We start from the raw sequence: 21,514 nt of genomic DNA on the forward strand, positions 1-21,514 counted from the left end.
GGAAAGTGGTTTGTAAAAAAGGTTTAAATCTAGGATATCAATTTATTAAAAAAAATTATATGTGACAAGGGCAATTAGCCTGCAATTTTGGGTTTTTTAAAAAGCAATGACATCAATATTGAAGGTTGTATCCTTGAGAATGGCCTGAGGGCCGAAACGTTGGAGAATTTTAAAGAATTAAAGTTGATAGGAAAAAAGGATAAAAATTGTGTTAATTAAAAATAATTAATCTATTATTCGAAATGTTTACACCTATTATCGTGGATAATAAGCTTTGGTCTAGTACGATATAGGTACAATGAACTGTGAAAAGTATTTAATATTGAAACGTTATCCAGTTATTAATTTTAGGAACTCATTTCATAAGAATAACGAGCATTAGTGATTCTAAAATATATATATTTGTTGTCAACAATAGGATATTTTACTTTTGAAATATTAGCTTAAAACGGAAAGAGGATACTTTAAGATAGTTTAATCAACCAATATTTAAAAAGCGCTTGAAATTGAAAAACGGCACAAAACCCTCCATTCCCGCCTTTTGTGGTAGCTTTACTTATCTGAATTTTTAAACAGACATTTATAGCGAGTAGGTTGGTCGATGTAAGACATGTCACAATCTCACAAGAGGAGGTCATAACACACAAAAAGGCAATCCTTGAAGTTTATTCGCCAACAACAATAATTTCATTATTCTCAGACTTTTTTTAAATATCGTACAGTCTGTTCTAAAAAAAAAACAAAAAAAAAAACTTAAATTAATTTTTATTAATATATTTGTTTGAGAGTGGTTTAGTTTATTTAAAAACAATTTTGATCCTTTTTCTCAACTTTATTCTTTTTAAAACTTTTTACTAACCACTTTCATGTTTTTGTTTGGAGTTTGCAAATGTAAATGATAGAAAGAAAGTGGTTAGTAAAAACTTTTAAATTTGGGAAAGAATTGTATAGAAGAAATTAGATGGGACAAAGGCAATTAGCCGGCATTTTAAGGAATTTTAGAAGAAAAAATGAAAACAAAGTAAAGGTATCCTTGAAAATGACTTGAAATGAAAGTGGTCGAAACATTGGAAGTTTTAAAAAGAATAAAGTTGAGAAAAAGGATCAAAATTGTTTTTAAATAAAAAAAAAACTTTATAAGCTTTAAAGTAGGACATGTAGGCTGCTCGACTATATTATATAGCTATTTTTTTTCTTACTAACTTCCTAATCATTTTGGACATGCGTTAGAGAGGGAGGAGTGTTACCTTACAATATCACCACCCAATTCAAAACAGAGTAGGAAGCTCCAGTTTTTACTCCAATGAAATCGTCTCACCCAGGCCAGATGCGGACCGACGCAGCTGCAGTTTCGAGGCTGCTAGTCACGCTTGTTGGTGGTGGTGTGTAGTCTCTAGAGAATCCAGGATAATATTCTCGAGAAATAATGCCTATTCTCAAGAATTCACACCGAATTCTTCCAAAATTATTTGTCCTGTTTGGAATGCACGAGATGCACTCTTGGCAGCCGCAGCAATAAACATTATAGTGGTCATGACAAGTTGAACATTATTTAAACATTGCAATGTAATTTAGTCGTAATTGTAACGTAATATATCCACCCTATCAGAAAGAAATTTTTCTCATATTATAAAGCAACTTTTGACAAAATTAAGACTGAAATGGCACAAATATATGTATATGTTACAGTATACTGTCCTTGTTCATTGGATGTTCTTGACATTTAATGTTTATGTGAGCTACATCAAAATTAAATTTAGAAATAAACGTCGATATAAAAAAAAGAAGATATAATATAATATCAAATTATGAATTCATACTTAATGATTAATATACATTTTCAATAATTATCGTTATTAGCATAGTTGTCATTTACAGCAAAAACTTTAACTAATCTACTAATTTCCATAAACGATGCAGTAATAAACTTTAATCGTGCTCCAAAACTTTTGACATACGACCAACATAAGTGCAGCCTATATCACTATTACTAACTCTCCTTAAAATGTTGCCGTACAGTAAAAGGAAAAAGGTCCGAACATTATACATTTATATGCATACATTTTAAATTTCTGGTTTGTTTCATATTAAAAGGGGTTTTAAATAAATCCATAAACGATAATGAAGAAATTAATTAATTCTACAAATAGGTTGACAATTAAAACCACTCCACAGTTCCAAGAGGATTTGCATTTTTTAGAATTGCTAAATCCCCTTTTGTAAGTCAATTAACCGCTAAGACAACGTGAAGCTAATCTGAGTACATGCGTAAATGGCTTAACAAAACTCAACTCATTAGGTAGAACAATTAATCAGTCAAATCGAATTCACTAACATAATTAATTTATTTTCATGAATACTTGAAGTTGTAATTTTGTTTCTTTAACTCAAATTTTTTTATTGGAAAATAATAATTTAAAAAAATATTAACTTAATTTCACCAAATTGTGAAAAAGAATAATAAATGAGTTACTCGTTATGATAAGTAATTAGTAATTAAACAAAATTATTGAATAAAAACAACCTACAGGAGTATGTTACTAGGGAAAAATAATTCCTCAAGTACTTTTTGGTAGAATACACTATGTTATTTTTGTATCAGAATTATTTTTTGACATATCAAGAAATCTCACCACAGAAACGATCTCAATAATATGTCTTTTTTCCATTAACAATAGAACAAATAGCTATGAACATTCTTATGATAATTTTAGTCCGACAAGATATATTTGAAAAATGCATTATAATAATTTGGCAACCCTTCAGTCGACCAACCCAAAGGTTGTCAGATCGAATCCCAGTCCACCCGGGCTTTTTTAAACATAAAATAATGGAAAACTCACTCACAATCTCACCCCAGGCATTTGTGAGGCCCATTAGCCAATGGGTGGCACTCACGAAAAATAGGCGTGGTAGTAATGAACCCACCCTACGAAACAAAAGGACTTAGAACTCCATGGTCTGTCGCGCACATAAAGAGAATATAGAGTTTTTAATTAACAACTTTTGTTTTTTAATTACATAATCATTTTAAAGTCCACGTCGGATTCTGATCGTAAACTGAATTATACAAACGATTTTGTTCTGCACGTTTGTATAATAGCCTTTTATCTGAAAATCGTAATTACCCTTCTAGGACGCGTCGAATCTCTGACATAAAATTGTTGTTGGATTATTTTTGAGAATCATTTGTTGAAAATACCCTTCCCAATTTTTTATTACCTGAGCTAATTGTGCCACAGAAGAACTGCAAGAGGTTACTGTGACGACTTCCCTACCAAAAAAAAATTCTCCATAACTAAGAAATAAGTAACAAATTTCTTTTCGAAATTGTCAAAACTCCTTGGAGAAAAGGAGGATGTAACTCATTGAACATACTTTTTTCAAATGTTTATACTTTCTAAATTATCTATTATCAATATATAATACCAAAAATTAAATATTTAAATGTCAGAGATTAAAGAATAAACTTAATTCCATGATCAGTTATTACAAAAATTTCAGGTGAGATTGCATTTCCCTAACAGGTGCCGAAAATTTCAAGCTATTTAGAATGTCCTAGTGATTGCTTGAAGAAATTTACAGATAATTTCTTAATTGGAGTAAAAGTACCGACGTTTTTCAGTTGACTTTCCAAGTAATCTGCTGAATTAGACTGATGCCTTAAGTGGACCGAATAATAGAATCACTCTTTTTTAAGCTGCTAGTTGGTCCTCAATGCCAGTTTTTGCCTCAATCGCTGCTACTTTTCTGTCTTCATCATTAACTCTGATTGTTGTTATTTCATTTCGAAAATTGGTATACTTTGATTTTCAAACGTGCTATGATGGACTTAAATAAGGTATAGAGATGATTTTGAAAATACGCGAATTATATTCTATCTCTTCCAATATATCAGAAAATATTCTTGATAAAGCAATTTCTATTTATTAATTTATTTCTTTACACACCAGTTATTAACATTGTGGCTCGTCCCTAGTATCATGTTTACTACCGGAAAAAATATTATATTAATTTATTTACATTAAATTGCACTAAACAATAGTTGCGTAGACATAATTAAATAAAATGACCATACAAATAGTGATATCCCATATTTTTGTAACTTATTGAAACCCTAAAAGATAGAAAAAAATAAAACAAAACAAGTAATAAATAAATGATTATTTGTTTTTCTCTAGACCACTTTTGTCTAATACTTAGTATGAATCGTGTGTGTGTGTGTGTATACATATATATAAACACCTTATAAATGCTACTCTTTTGGATTTCAAATTTAACTATATCTGGAGCTTTGTTGAGGGTTTAGTTGTTATAACAATTTTTTATTACATATTTGATCACAATATTAAAACTTTTGTTTAGTTTACGTTCTAATTCTTTTCATATTTCAACAATCTATCTAATTAAATATCAAACAATGAATAAATAAATTTAAAAATATACATATATATAATCTATTTAAAAGATTATTATATGTAAACCTACAATTACGCATAAAATTACCTATACATGTCGTTTGAATAATCTATTAATAAGTGGCATACAACACAATAATTTAAAAAAAATAAATGCAGCTATTACTCCGTCACATATATGATTTATTACAAACTACGTTTCGCGCTCAAAGCAATCTCCTTAATTAAACCTTTTTAATCTTAAAAACTGCTGAGCGGAAAAAGAAATAATAATAATACAGCTAAATCATTGATTATATCAGGGTCTTATGTTATTATATAAACTATCGATATAATATTGTATGATTATATCATATATATAAAAAAATTATAAAGTTGTATTTTAGCTATAAATTACTTAAAACACAATCCAAAATAATTATTGATTTCAAATATATTTTATCTTTATATTATTAACTTTAAATAAAGTACATAGTAATAATTTAAAGAGATTATTTAAAATAAAAATATACAAGCAGCCTAAATCCATTATTGTTTTTATTCAGTTATTTTATTCAGATTTATTGTATTTTATTCAGATATGTATACAAAACTTGACTAAAGATTATTGTATTGAACTAGACCAACGACTGACATGGGATCCTCATACAAGACTGAAAAGATGGAAAACTGCTCGTTAATTCCGACTATTACAACATTTACTAGACAAACGGTCTAATCTTCCAATCCAAAACTATAAGGCCTATCTGGACATACGGAGTTGAGATTTGGGGCTCCTCTAAACCTTCGAATTCCTCTCGTATCCAATCCTTACAGCCTAAAATCCTTAATGCTTCCTACTTTATCACAAATCAAGTCATTCATCAGGACCTCAATGTTCCAATATAGTCAATTTGGCCAGAACCAGATACCAGTCCTTGACACTATGACAAACTTCCAATTGACAAATAACCAACCAAACCCACTTGTTTCTAACTTCTCATCTATTACTTACAATCCTCCTAGGAGAACTTCTCTAGAAATGTTAGTGGAGTTCAATGGGTTTGTATCATGTCATTTGTAACTTATAGCAAATTTACTAGTTCTATATATTTTTCTACAGTTGTAAATAACAATAAATAAATTATTTAAAAAAAATTATTGTATTGTATTTTGTTAAGATATTTATAAAATTTAGACTAAAGATAATTAATAAATTAAGTAATGTTTCAGCATTTAGCTGAATATTTATTCAAGAACGTTTATCGTGGCAATATTAATTAATCTTTTCTCAGATATCGAGGGCTTTGAAAAGAATGATTAGGTTTTAAATATAGAATGGGTATTTAATTTATTCCTGTCAGCCAAGAACCGAATTTGTATATATCAGCTAAAATAATATAATATATTCTTTAACTTTGAGAACTGAAAAAAAAAATTAAACTTAGGAAGCCCGGAAGCAGATTTTATGTTTCTAATAGTATTTCGAAGGACAAAACAAAATTTTTAAATTTGATAAAAAGTCAGTTAAAAATGATATTATATCTTCTAATTGATACTGTAAAAGATTATGTATAATTTTAAGTTTACCATTTTCTAAAACAACTATAATTAGAGAAGATAATTTGAACATTTACTAGGGCTTATTCCAACACTGCAATATTCCTTTGTGAATCCAGCAATTTTTAGTGACTTCTAGATAAGTGTTCAGATTAATTTTGAACCATTATCTTAATTTGATAAATTTATAATTAATAAATTCCAAACATTCTTCTCTTTTCGTACCTCTAAATTACCATCAATTTTACCCTTTACTGCCTTAAATCATGTACAATTGAATTTCCTGTAACATCTACTATTGTAAAAAATGTTAAAACTAGCAAGTTTTCGCAGTTTTTCCTAACCTACTGCACTGGCAACTTCTTTGAATTATTGATAAGAGAGGCAAGAGACTGCTTAACTTACCAATTAGAGCGTGTGTGCAGTATTTCATTTTATTTCTTCTTCTATATTTAGTTTATTTACCTCCATATACATCAACTCGATTATCATTATCAATTTCACCTACCTGCATTCTGTCTTTTTCATATTTATGCATATTCACCTATGAAAGTACCTCATATTTTCTTCATTCATATTATTCTGTTCCTATACCCCACATTGTAATAACAATAGTAACTTACTTGTACTAATATTAATTAAACCAGTTGTAATCTCCATTTAATCTACCATTATAATTTATTAATTATTATTTGTAGAAATATTTAAACAATTAGAATCTTTTTAATTTTCAAATGTTTTCTTCCTATTATATCAAGCAATTTATCATTTTCCTGTGGTTATCTATCTTCTATATTTTGTTTATCTTATATATTATTCAATATTGTTTTACTATATTTCTTTAATTTTCTTCAAATATATTATATTGTATGTTCACATTTCCATTTTTTTTCTCTCTCTCTCTTTCACTTATTATTTTTACTTTTATTGTCTCATCCATTTACAGTAATATTTAAATTTTCTGGTTCAATTTTTATCTCTATCAACACATTATTTAAAGCCCCAAATTAAACATCCGTAGAATGTTGAACCAGAATATTGTGGGCATAGAGTAAGGGCGTCCCTGCTCAGAACAACCAGGCTGTGGCTCTAAATTTAGTTCAAAAAGATAAAGGAAAGTGGACTGGATAAAGATATTAAAGTCTAACATGGAGCAATAATACAAATGATTTTTCGGTTTCAAACAAGAACATCGATGATTGGTTTATTTATTTATTATATCGATTTACAAGCTGGTGCATCTTGTTTTACTCCTCTTACTTTCCTCATACCGGTTTCCAAGGACCTTTATCTCGAGACACAGTAGCTTTGATTATTTGTCGGCCGTGGGAGATACTTTGGTCCAGAACAGCGAGGAAGACGGGTTCCGGTGGGAACAAAAAATATTCGTACCTGTTTCACTTTCCCTTGTATCCTTAATCCTAAATTAAAGTAACTGAGATCTGTTCCTTAAAGGTCCGCTTTAAGAGAAATTGCAATATTATTGACAAACAGAAATCGTTTGAGGTTTAATCAATAACAAGCAGTTTAAGTTCTGGTTTTGGAATGTAAAAGTAGAACATTTTTTATTAAATCAAAGAAATTCAGTTTACTATTCTGAAAAGATATTATTTATTTTAAAAGATTTGTTCTTATTTATTTATTTTTTTTTTTTTTTTATAAAAGCATGTAAAATAACTATTTGTACTAGCTGACAGTGATCACAAACTACCATGCATATATTTGTTTTGTTTTTTTCAAAGAATATTTTATATAGGAATGGAAAGAAGTTTTCAAGAGTGTTGTAAAATATATTTAGTAGCTTATCAGTTATTGTTAGTTATTTAATGCACGAATTAGCAATTCACACCACAGGTATTATCAGATTTAAATATTTTTTACATTGAAGTGGAAAGAAAACCTCACTTTCAACATACTACATAATAAAGTTTATTTTCTTGTTTAATTGTGAAATTGAAGCACTGTCAAATGAATTGTCTTTGTTAAATAATGATTAAGCGACGGTCTTGTCTCACTTTTATAACATTTATTTAAAACGGGAAAAATGATGCTTAGATTAAAATATTAGTTAAAAAGAAAAACATTCAAAAAGAGGCTAAAACTAGAAAAGGTAGTGAATAATAAAATAGATAAAATGAATTATAGAAGAAATAAAACTTACGTCACCACTCCTGACAGCACTAACACCTGTAAAGAAAAAATAGCTATGAAACCACATTATATTAATGGAATAATTATTATGGTTTATTTACGTTATGGGTTATATATAAATATATATATATATATATATATATATTATGTGGAGTACTGAACACCCGAACCATCATGAGGTGTAGCAGTATAGAATTTCATTTTTCCAAAATTAAAACCTTATCTAAAACAATCTACTAACTAGCCAATGTTTCGCAAGCATGCGGATATTAGAATAAAAGATCATATATTGGAAATACAAGAAAACACATTAACAGGCCAATAATGAATCAAATTGAAATAATGAGCTAATTATTATTTTTTTTTATCATTGTTATAAGATATACCTGCATTGATTCTTACAAAAAAATTCGGATACTTTTAACTAATACATAGCATATATCATTACAGAATATTAAATAAAAATATAAGATAACTATAAAATAAATCTTTAAATCATTTATTATATATATTACTTTTGTTGCAGACGATTTGTCACGACATATTAGCAAAATGTCGAGAAAAAATGACTCGTTAATTTATTCGGAGAGCTTTCATCCCACTTGGCCTGCCATTTTTCTAATATTTGTAATTTAAGGGGTGTACTGAGTTCTGAAGGGGTCAGAACGGCGGTGCCTCGGCCAGGGAGCGTGAGTGCCTCCAAATGCCAATGCCAATGTGCCTCCAATTAAATTAAAAGGAATAAAACGATCAGTAAAACCATGGTTAACATCCTACCGCAACAGCCGTAGTGAGGAAGTTGCTCTAACCCGCTTGACAATAGGTCATACTCTCCTCACGCACTCTCACATGATCAGAAAAATGCCACCTCCAGCGTGCAAATATTCTCAGTCCATTCTTACGATTAGACATATTTTTGAAGAATGTACTCACTATTTGCCAATAATAAACAGGATATAACTGACCCCAAATTTATCAGAAGTTCTCACAGATGAGGAAGCTAAAATTACATTAGTGTTTGACTTTTTAAAATCACATCGCTTTCTTTATAAATTATAACTCCTTTTCGATTTTTATTTTTTTTAACTTTCATCATGCCATAGGCGTTGATGACCAGAGGGTTTTACGCCTTTAATCCACAATCAACAACAACAACAATGACTCACGTAAAGGAAAGATTGAAGTACCGAATGATGGTTTGAATGATACAACCGTAAAAAGCAGAAAGGATGCTAGGGATAAATTATGCTGCTAGGGATAAATATTGCTATTCTGAATATAAATATCTCAATTCAGAAGATGAATATATATTTCCACACATCATTTCGTATCTTTTTAATAGGAAGGTACTTTGTATACTGTAGTGTGAGTGAAGAAAGTGGCACCTAATTATAGACTAAGTGGCGTAACAAACACGATGTATTACACACTCTCACTATGTAGCTAGCAAGAATATAACTACAGATGCAACTAGCCCAGATAAAAAATGATGATCGTTAAGAGGCTCTTGTCCAACTTTTTGTGCTTCATTGTTAGCCCTCACCTTTCTTACCTCAATGTGATTACTTTTCAAATTAAACGCTTTTATTCTCGTGAGAAAAATGTCAACAGCTATAATTTAGTCGTAATATATACCATTCCTCAATTCAACATGATAACTCAGAAAAATGTTCTTATTCCTTTGAATGTAGGTTTAGATTCCTTTTAAAATACAAATTAACTATTTATATAGAGAAATATATATATATATATAATCGTCATCGCTACAAACCTGATTTATATGTTTTTAATTAAAAAAGTCAACACTTTTTTATATAAATAAAACATATTTTTATAGTAATGAATTAATGAATTAGTTTTGATTTTGGTATCCGGATAAGGTTTATTCAAGGACAATGCGGTTAAATATTAGTTGGATGAATATATATTTTTTCTATTTCCCTGTCTTAATGTGATGATGGAAAGTACGTTTTTGAAAAGTTATATTAGTACGTAGAAATATATTAGAATACATTCATTCCATGTAAGAAGAAGGTTGTTTTTGGACTTGTATTGTATTATGAGTTTGGAATTTTTTCGAAGATAGAAAATGAGTTACCATCATTACTGCCTATCGTTGAAGAACATGTGAACGTAAATCTTTTTCTCCTACTCCCTCAAAAAATATAATATAAAAAAAATAAAACGTGATAATAAACATTTCTTGGTACTGACGACGGTCAGATTTATATACTTTCCTACCGAGGCTGAAGTATCTACAAAGTTGGAACTTTCCGAGTCTATTCATTGAATAATCGGAGCAAAGCCCAGTAAACCTTTCCCTTCCCGGCGGACAATGTGCCACGTACTGACAGTGTGCCGCTCACACGCCACAGTGGCGCTGGTATGTGCACCTGCTTTTAATTAAAAACGAATTAGTAAATCAACGCTTAGATTTAGTTTTGGCCAATAAGTTTTAAATGGTCAAACTTGTTGCACTATCCACAAAACCGGAACGATTAAGATTGTTAAAAAACAAATATGGTTAGTCCACATATAAGATTTCCCTCACCTATTTGGTCGTCAGGACCGATATATTAATTCCTTGTTGCATCATCAATAATATTCATCAGATAAAAATTTTATTTGTATTTATCTATTGTTTTTAATTTATATTATTCGGTAATCCAATTATCATTGTGTTTGACATAGTGCGAAAGATTCACAGGTTCAAAATTATTTAAAAAAGTAAAAGTTAGTAAGTTTCCATGAGGAACTGAGCGAGTTAAAATGTGGGTATAATAAGAAATGTGATCTTGCCTCATAGAGGTCCGATTTCGATGGTTTTTCATCGAAAGTAGGTATATCCCTTTAATTGTTGGTATTAGGATTATATATGATTTATGGATGTTTTGTAGAATTAAACTAATTTATGTGTTTAACAAGCAAACACTTATTTTTGTGATTACTATGATTATATAGTATAGAAAAAGATAGAATATATATATCGATAGAAAGGTGTAGTAGAGAAGAGTTTCACAGAGAAAAAAGTGTACATGTTGCCGTAAAGTCAAATAACTAAACTCTTTTTTCTAATAAACATGGTATTATTCTACAACTAAGAACCATTTGCAAAAATGATTACCGAGGTATCCATGAATGTTATACGTTCAAGTATTTCATCCTTGAAGTATTAGCTTTAATGTTAACATTAATACCCTAAAATATTTGAACCAAAGAAAGATGAAATAATTGAAGAATTTCGGAATACACGACTATTTCAGGCACTTTTTAAATATTGTTCGATTTATTTCTTAATGTTTCCTCTTCCCGTTTTAAGCTAATATTTCAAAAGTGATATAGGACCGTCGCTCCCCGGGGTGGTATGGCGGGAAAGGATGGCTTTTTGCTTTGTGTCAAGATCTCCTATTGTGATATTGTCACATGTAGAGACAGAAATTCACCAATTTAGTGGTGGTGAAAACCACTTAAGTGAAATATAATAAAAAATTTTCATTCATTATTTTTATATAAAATCTTCACTTCAGCTAATTATTATATCCATTTTTAAATACGTTTATAAATCTCGATAGCGAACCTGCGAACTTTCATCTGCAGTTTTTTTTCCCAATATAATTTTTTTTTTATTGATAAGTATTACAAACGACTACATCCTTGGGCAATATATCATTAATAATAATGATAAACGACCAGATTGATACCAAAATTAATAATAAAATCTTTATACATAAGTAAACCGAAAGATAAATAAAATGAACATAATCAAACTATTTACACTATTACGTACAATATCGACCTGAGGATCCCTGAGGACCCACTCAATTCCCATGCATGAGGGGTTGAGCAGATCTGTCTGTGTATCTGAGGTTAGTGGATCAATTCAGGAAGTTCAAATAGATGAAGTAAAAAAATATTGGTTGTTGTTTTTGTTTGTTTTTTTGGAGGGGATGGCATTGATTATATTTAATAACTTTTTAACTTAAATGAAATGCAAATGAAAAAAATTAACTAAAGAAAACTAATTTGATACAAATATTTATATTAAGAATTTATGTACAATAAGCTTACGAATTTAAGTACAACAACACATAAGAATTGATGAAAAATGAAATTCCGTTGCACTATTATTGAATAGATATTAAAAAAAAAAATGCGACGACGTAGGGGTGATTTGATCATTTCTCGTGCCTATTACGTTGTAACAAAAGACGTAGAATTCATGTTACATTATACTTATTATTTACATGTTAAATTTTGTTTTAAGTTATTTCCATTTTGAAGTTAAATCGATCCAATCTTCTATTTACAATTCAAATTAAAGGGATTGAAATAATTCATAATGTTTAGAAGCATATTCTAATTATTTTCATATATTACAAAAATAAAATAATGGTTATTCTGATAAAATTTCGAAAATTCTGTGATTATAGTGTTAAAAAAATACTTTGAACGTTGCATTAAGTGACAAAAACATGAGAATTTTTGTGGCAGAATTGATTCATTTAAAGAGTTATTAAAGCACTTAAATGGACAATACTTTAGTAATTGTATGTAAAAAAAAACAATTCAAAATTAAAATTTAGAAACTTCAACTAAAATCCGGCTAAATATATAGGTTTCTACAACTTTGGGGCATAAATGAAATGAAAAATGTTATATACTAAATATTGATCGTTAAATATTTATTCAGGACAAATTGTATGTAGATCTCTTGTTGTCAAAAGCCAACTTTCTCTGCAATGGCCTCATTTTGTGAGAAATATCATGACATTTATTTAAAATTAAATATTTGAAGTACCGATATATCTCTAAAAATATATTTTAACAGGTGTACAACAAACTTTAACAGGAATTTCAACATATTTCAAGTCTAAATTGCTGGTCATTGGTTGCACATTCTTTAGAAACCGAAGTCTTTTCCGATTTCTTTTTTAATTTATGAAAACGCTTGAGAAACAATGACCAAGCAGTTAGTTGCGTCCATTTTTATTTGTTGATTAAAGTACGTATATACTTCATATACATGACAGAGCGTTTAACAATATTCTCTAACCGGGTTAGAGAAGTGGAAGAAATTCTAAAAAGACACCTCTCTTTTTTTTATGTTTTGTTATATTTTCTTTTCCATTGTTTGTTCTCCCATGTATGAGTTTGCGAATCTTCCTGTCATTAAATGAGGCCTCAGTAAGAGAACTTATGGAAGTTTTTTAGTAATTTATTTTTGTAATTTTACAACATAAAGAATCTTGGACCAAACGATCTGATGTTATAAGTTTTAAGATTGAACTTAACTAAAAAAAATTATTTAATTAATAGTTGTATTTATTCTAGATTATAATTGGTGTTGTCATGTTTTTGTTTTCCCGTCTCACTATCTTGTTTTTAGGTTTTAATGTTTTGAGCCATGATAAGAATTGCGAGTGGTACATACATAATTAAAATTAAGGAATGTCTAAACATAGAAACTTCGATTTTCACAAGATATATTAAAGTGAAAACCTTCAATGACTTGCTCAGAAGTCATAAACTAGTTTCTGTGCAGCGTGATTTTCTTTCTCTTGATTACTGTTTTAATTTGTACTATATTTTTCAAAACTTTCGAGTTCAGTTTCACATTCCTACCGTAGTTTTTAATGAGATTATTAAGATAGCTCACTATATAATTTAAAATACTGAATAGTGTATAAAATATTTAGTGTCCATTTTGGTTTAATGTATTTGTATTTTTATTATTTTTGATATTAATCTAAAGTTTTCATTACTTCTTTTTATAGCCATATGGCCATAAGAACACTCAGTGATTCCATTAATGTTAATGAGTCCTAATTATATAAAAGGTTTATCAGAAGATATCCAGAAGTCATTTATAGATTATGATGTGGAAGAATACTCATTATGTTATAGACCTAACAATAAAATTAAAAATTATTATAGCAATTTTAAGGATAAAATTGAAATAAAAAGTCAATCGGGATTAATATATAAAATTCCATGTTTAAATTGCCCAGCAATCTATATAGGTGAAACTAAGCAAATGTTGGGGGATAGAATATATCAACACAAAAATTATACAAGAAATAAAGAAAAGGATCCAAATAAAACAGCATTAGTACAGCATGCAGCCAAAATTCAACATAATTTTGATTTTAATAACACCATAATTTTACATAAAGAAAACAATTTGTTCAAAAGAAATATACTTGAGTCAATTTATATATCAGAGAACATCAATTACACAGTTAATTTTAAAACAGATACTAGGAATTTAAACCAACATTATGCAGAGATTTTAAGCAAAATAAATTTTTAAAAATATTGGAGAAATTTGTTACTATTTACAATTAATTTTAATATGGAATTTTGAGAATTAGAATAAATACCAAATTGAGACAAAAATGCAATTTAAACTAGTTTTTAAACAAGGCTGACCTGTGTGAGTGGGAGGTTATAAATAGTTTGTGTATATGGTAGTGATTTGGTGGATAATTTTAAAATAAGAAGATTTAGATATTTATGATTTAAATAAAAAAAGGTAATTAAACTTAAGCTTAGGTAAGCTTATTAATAATAAATATGACTCTCTAATAATTGACTTTTTAATAGGTTTTTATCTTAATGACCTGGGCAGAATAGCCTGAAAAACAAATTTTAAATTTTAATGTGAGGAAGAATTTATAATTGAAGGTATGTTATATTATTAGTGATAATGTTGTTGTTATAAGTGTTACGAATGAATATATAATATAAGCTGTTAAATATTTAGATTGTTCTTGAGGATGGCCGAAATGGCCGAAAAGTTGGACTGTTGAAACAGTGTTGATACTAATAAGGATACAAAAAGTGTTAAGACTAATAAGGATACAATTTTTGATTTATTTAATAAATAATTATTAAAGTTATTTCGAAGATACTTAAAAAAATAATTATATTGAGCTCTCCTTATATTTATTAGAAAATATTATATGATGCAATTATACAATATGTGAATATGGTATAATTAAAAGGCTATAAGAATACTAGACTAAAATTATTCACTATTACCGTGGCACGTGAGCTGGATTCATTTACTTAGTTTAAGTTAAAACGTGTCAGTTACTCTGTCGCTGGTAGAGAACTAGTCTATTTAGCGCTAAATCGTATCTCTATATGGAAATTATTCACTATTGTATTCAATTCACTTATTCAATTGAATATAAGAGTTTAATTGGCACCTCTATTTCAGATGTAGAGTCGGTTCAATCCATGAATAAGATTTTAAAACGTTAGGAATTCCTTAAAATGTTTCTAGATCAATAATATGATAAAAGAAAACGCGAATAATTACAGATAAAATGCGTGAAGAATTTATTAATTTTTATACTTTGTAGTGTGCTGAAATAAAAAAAAAAATGTTTCAGTATTTAGATCGTTTAAATATATTAAAATTTATTTATTGCCAGTAGATTTATAACCATTTCATTGACAATTAGATAGCTTTCCTAACACATTGCATTAGTTTTAGATCTATTTCATTTATTTATAAGATATAGGATATTTCAAGTTATATATAAATTAAAGAAAAAAATATGCAAAAAAAAAATTGAGATTAATTGGTTACATAATTTAAAAATATGATTATGTAAATCTGACAGTTACATATATAGAGTTTTTCATATGTTAAAACATATAAATTAGCAAAATTTTATCTATTTGCGTAGACTATAAGATCCGTGTTTTGACCCATTTTATTCCTAATTTATGACAGTTTATTCAATAAATTGTGTGATTTAAAGATGGTTAATTATATAGTTTTAGATGTATTATAAGATTGGGTGTGTTAAATTTTATAAATATATCATTAAGTGAATATAAAATAAACGAAATTATAAATACTTTATTGGTTACATTTATTTACATACAAGAATGTTACATTCATAAATTGATACTCAATTAATTTGACAGCTCCACTCACACCCAATAAGGTTGCGCTAACTTAGTAAATAAACTATAACTTAATAAATCTACATAGATTTAATCGCCATCATGCGTGTACACAGTAAATTAATTTATAATAATAACATAAATGTCCTGAAGAGGGTCAAAATGCTTCAAAATATGTGTTTTCTCAAATTAGTTTTCTGATTATAAAACTGCATACATCTACAGGATAATGTGGAGTATTAAATCTAAATAAACGGTTTTTTTATGCAAGATGGACTATTTTTTTCTTTACCTCTTTACTAGTTTATATAACTAAATCTAAATTTAAATAATTTATTTATTGATCAAATCATTTTAATCTATTAATACGACGTATAATTAAAAGATTGTTTTGCTCATTCCGAAATAAAATAGTGAAGATGATCACATTATTTTTGTGAAAGGAAAATGAAATACTAACATGAATCGGAGTAAGGATGGTAAGGCAAAACAAACTTTGGTATGCGCGTTCCATGAGAGTAGAAATTGATATCCGTTAGTGGTTGGAAGGCAGCGGTACATGATCTGACAGACATTGGATATCGGCAATAAGGGCTGTTAGCATTAGGAGAGAAACTTCGAAGGGGAAGGAAAGTGTGCTTCCAGCTCCTCCAGCAGCACCACAAAGTGTGGGATGTGGGTTAATACCTTATAGTCTGCGGCCTGGGCTTCCGTAGCTGTTGATCATATCGCCTCAATGATGACTGGGCTAGCTGCGGATGGCAATCAGATATTATAGATTACCCTTAGCTATTGAAAGAAGTGTTTCTGAGATAGGACAAACAAACATAACGGATCTCTTTAATGGCTTGAGAACGATCTGTTAAATGATGGTGTATACATTGGGACCTGCTCGTGTTATACTGCAGGTGTCCCGAGTGTAATTTTATGTTTGAATTTAATGTGTGGAAAAGAGGGGCTGAAAATGTGAGACACTTTATGCTCATGAACATGCATATATTTATTTTATTTATAATGTTAATCCCTGGAGGGGCAGTAATGATTAGTGTGTTAGGCGTAAAAATTATTTATAATGATATAAGCAGAATATTGGGGTGGTCTCATAGCTTATCTGATTGAATGACGTTTTCGCCGACGCGGTGACGTCTTCTAGGCCGCTTTCCTCGTCAAGGTGTGCGGTGGAGAATATGGTGAACACCATGTATCCCTGCAGATGTGTCTGGAAAAAGACGTCCTCGTTCTTCAAGGGCTGGCCAGCGTGTCCTGGAGCCTGGCGTGATGGTAGGGGTAGGCCAGGTCCTGGCTTGCATAATGTTTAGGCTGGGGCGGCATTGCAGTCGCAGCGTCTTCGGGGTCTTCCGGTGTTCGCGGCAAGGGGGGGTATCAGAAAATGAGACCCCCGACCCCGACTTTATATAAATCAAAAAAAGAACGAAAAAATCGGATTACTTAAATCCGACAGATGGAATATTGTTTATTTAAAAATAATGAGATAAATATTTGTGGAAGTAACTCGTAAAAGGAAACCCAAATAATGTTAAAATATTGAAGCTCAGGTAATAATAAGGAACAAAGTTATCTTTCACGCGTGTGGAAGAGAATCATCGCCTCGATGATTTAATCTTGAAAGTCTTTTTTCTCTTGTCTACAGTATCCAAAGATTGACTCATAAACATAGCCAGTGACACGCTACAAAGTGAAGTCCTTCCAAAGTACTTATTTTTCTTTTATAAGTAGGGAGACAAGCTTGGTTGGGAGTTCTCCAGGCAGAAGGTAAATATAATACATCAGAATGAAGGAAGGAATTTGTGTGGAATAAAGATCTTATTTAATGATAAGCTTAATTGTGTTTAATATATTTTTTTTGTTTCTATTTATTATGTTTTATCATATAATTTATATTTCTCTGTAAATATGGTATGCATGTGTTCTCAGATTTCTATTAATAAATCTATATGACTGATTTTTTTTTTTTTTTAATTTGGCTTAGGTCATTCATTGAGGACCTATGCTTCACCAGAATGGGGATATCTAGATTTATTTTTTCGGGACAACCACGAAATAAATATTGACTGACCCTAGTGGGAATCGGACCTATGCTCCTCTAAACCAAGGATTCTGGGACGACCATTGAGCTCCTATCTGACAAAGGTATATGACAAGGTCTACATAATAATAGTAATACTACAAAATAAATAAGAAAAAAAACTCAGCTCAGTTTATCTATTGAATGAGTAGTCAACAATCCAGAAAAAAACAGAAAGGTAGGTTGAACTTGACCTTTACTACGTCCGAAAGCCAAATGTCAATAATATACAGGATTTCTTACTAACTGATTATACTATCTAATATATTGAATTTTGCGTTTTTAGTACAAACTATAACCACATCATTTCGGATAAAATAGCATCAATTGTAAATCACGATCACCTTTCTCAGTCTCTTTTTATTTATTTTATTTCAATTTCTAATTTTTATTATTTAGATCGATCAATGCTAACATAAAAATTATTGGTGTAAGGGACGATTTTATATCTCGATACAAGCAGGATCTTTCAGGTGAAGCGATCAGTTCAATGTAAGAGATTTCGCCTCGGGCGCCAGAGGCAGTACCTCACGCTGGGCCTAGCATTCTTCCACTGTATTGGCAGTTAGTTCTAGAAGCGGTGCCATCAGGAGCGAAAGACATTGTCCCTGCATTCCTGTCTTCCTGGATTGTTTCCTCATCTATTCAAACCTCAGTATAATCCTCGACACAAAAGTGGCCATCTGTTTCTTCAGAGGCATTATTTACCGTTAGAGCCTCGAACAATGATTCATATGTATGATCTATTGCTTCCTGTCTTCAATAGAGTTATAGAGATGATAAATCTTCATAAAAAAGCTCTTTGAAACATCTCGGGAATGGATGTGCATTCGTAATTGTCAAGTTCCTGGTTATCGGTGTGTTAACTAGAATAGCATAAGTTTACGATTCATCATGTCCGTCCGTACTTGAGTGTCTCTTGTTGACAAAGATACTGATGTCTTGCATGATTTATTTCAACAGAAATGTAATTTCCTTCGTCTATAACTTTCTAACCAGGAAAGTATAGATACATATTTATTGTAATAATTTTTCCCTTTCCTAATAATGTCTTTGAAATAAATGTGTTTAGATCGGAACATTCCTAATAAGGGGAACTCCTAATAAACATTTTGTCGATTTGGTCTTTTGTCCATTACTAACAAACCTTCATGAACCAGCAAAAGGCTTAATAAGATCTATTTATTCAAATTTAATGTAGATTTAATTTTCAAATAAAAAATAATTCACTATTCCGGTGAAGAATAGTGTTATTAAAAAATCAACAAAATTTATTTTGATCTAAAGTACGAATATGTACTTCGTAAATTGTCTGTGTATATAATATATGTAAAAAGTAAAAAAAAAATACTTGATATCGATTAAATAACCTCTTGAACTAGATAAATAATAAGAATCCGGAAATATGTGAACAAAACTATAAGGTATTCTGAATACATTTTGAATCAAAATTTTACTCAACCTTGTCATAAACAAATCAAGAAAAAAAAATGTTTTCCCTTATTGGAATTATTATATTAAAATTAAAAACTAAAGCAAAACAAGGATTTTTTAAAAAATTATATAATAATTTTTGTATCTATTAATTTTATTAGTATTTACAATCCTAACTAGTACTATTCAAATTTATTGAAATATATTAAATTAACCCGTGGATTGAAATTTTAAGACCAATTCAAAATTGAAAAGAATAATTATTACAAAATTGATTTGTGACATTAAGTTTTCATCTATGCATTTATATGAATTACAACCCTATAATATAGGGATGTATATATACATTTATATGAATACAACCCTAGTAAAAAATTTTGAGTTATGTTAGAAACATAAACTATACTTTTTTAGTAATATTATATACATATATGTATATATATATAATCGTCCATAATATTTTATTTTAGTTCTATGTTATTTTGTTTATGTTGACCGCACATCTTTGTAATTTGCTTTTTTAACCTTTTATCATTCGAGATTGCTTAAATGAGAGAGTTATTTCTCTCGATTATATATTTTTAAAAAGCTTCTCGGTATACTGAACGTATATCTCAGTCAGGAAGCACGAACCATAACGGCCTTCGAGTGTGTTTATTGCCGTTCTACTCCTTGATGGGTTCGTTAAAGGACGACGAAGACCAGGGTAATGATTCCAGTCGATGGATACAGTCTCCAGCTCCAGCGGGTAACGAGCCGGCTCGGTGAAATATCTTTCTCCACCTTTCCGTGACTTTGAAGCTTATACAAGGCACTTAATTGTGATCCGGAATATGGCGAGCAGGAAGAGGATGCCAGGTAATGGGCTAATCTTTCGTAGAATAATAATCACTGCGTTGTATTTCGATTTTTGAATCGTGTATTTCGGATAATTTTCGGTAATTACATACTATCAATGCTTACTTCCTCATGGATAAGGAGTAATATGTTATTTTTTAGGTCTTCCTCAGAATGCTGTGAGCAAATAAGGAATTTTTTGATTCTGATTCTGTTTGGGATCTTCGGTTTAGTGCAATACTTTGATATGAGTCGTTATTTTGTAGAGTTTTACTCTCACTTTCATATATGACATGTATGTTTTAAAGGATTACAGTAACAATATTTGCATCTGAGATTTCAACTGAAATATATATAATCATTTCACTTCCTTGAGACTGGTCAGTATTGTTTAAATAAATTAAATTGTATCCAATGCACCAAGCAGCTAAAAACCAACAAATATTAGATTTTTACAATACAGTAATTTTACATTCAAAAAGAAAAGTACCTGAGTCTATTTATATATCAGAAAATAACAATTATACAGTGAATTTTAAAACAGACAATGAAAACCGGAACCAACACTATGAAATGTTTTTTAGCAAAATTAATTTATGAAAAATATGGTAAAAATTTTATGTTACTATTTATAATTCACTTTGAATTTTAATAATAATATAAATAAGAATTTAAATCAAAAATACAGTTTGAAATAAATAAATTATATGCTTGACCTTAGTGTTAAAAATAATGTTGTGATAAGAAAGTGATAATAAGGTTAAATTGATTTGTAATTAAAAGTTTTATTATTAGTGTGAAGAGTGACAAAATAATTAATTAAACATAAGCTAAGGAAAGCTTATCGATAAATTAACACGATTCCCTCATGATTGGGTGATTTTGACTGAAATTGGTATCCCAGGCAGAAATCCTGCAAAAATTTTTAAATAATTTATGTGAATTACTGGAAGATTATTGATTGACCGTGTGTAAAGATGAAAGGAATATGGTCCGGGTGCGGTCAAAAAAGAACAAAAAAATAGTAATGGAAGATTATTGATTGACCGTGTGTAAAGATGAAAGGAATATGGTCCGGGTGCGGTCAAGAAAAACTCAAATAGTAGAAATATACTAATTTAATGAGCCA

General features: G+C 29.4%; 1 protein-coding gene across 2 annotated transcripts in view; it reads right to left on the reverse strand.

The window, feature by feature from the left end:
- Positions 1–21,514, reverse strand: part of LOC106685432 (uncharacterized) — a 195,182-nt gene that overhangs the window by 111,825 nt on the left and 61,843 nt on the right. For both annotated transcript variants that reach the window (XM_024358893.2, XM_014428091.2), the window contains exon 3: positions 8,119–8,144. The gene's annotated coding sequence lies outside the window, so the exon portion shown is untranslated. The remainder of the gene's footprint in view (positions 1–8,118; positions 8,145–21,514) is intronic.

The sequence above is a fragment of the Halyomorpha halys genome, unplaced genomic scaffold, assembly GCF_000696795.3.
Source record: "Halyomorpha halys isolate HHAL.00 unplaced genomic scaffold, Hhal_1.1 Scaffold692.1, whole genome shotgun sequence".
In the NCBI taxonomy this organism is placed as follows: Eukaryota; Metazoa; Arthropoda; class Insecta; order Hemiptera; family Pentatomidae; genus Halyomorpha; species Halyomorpha halys.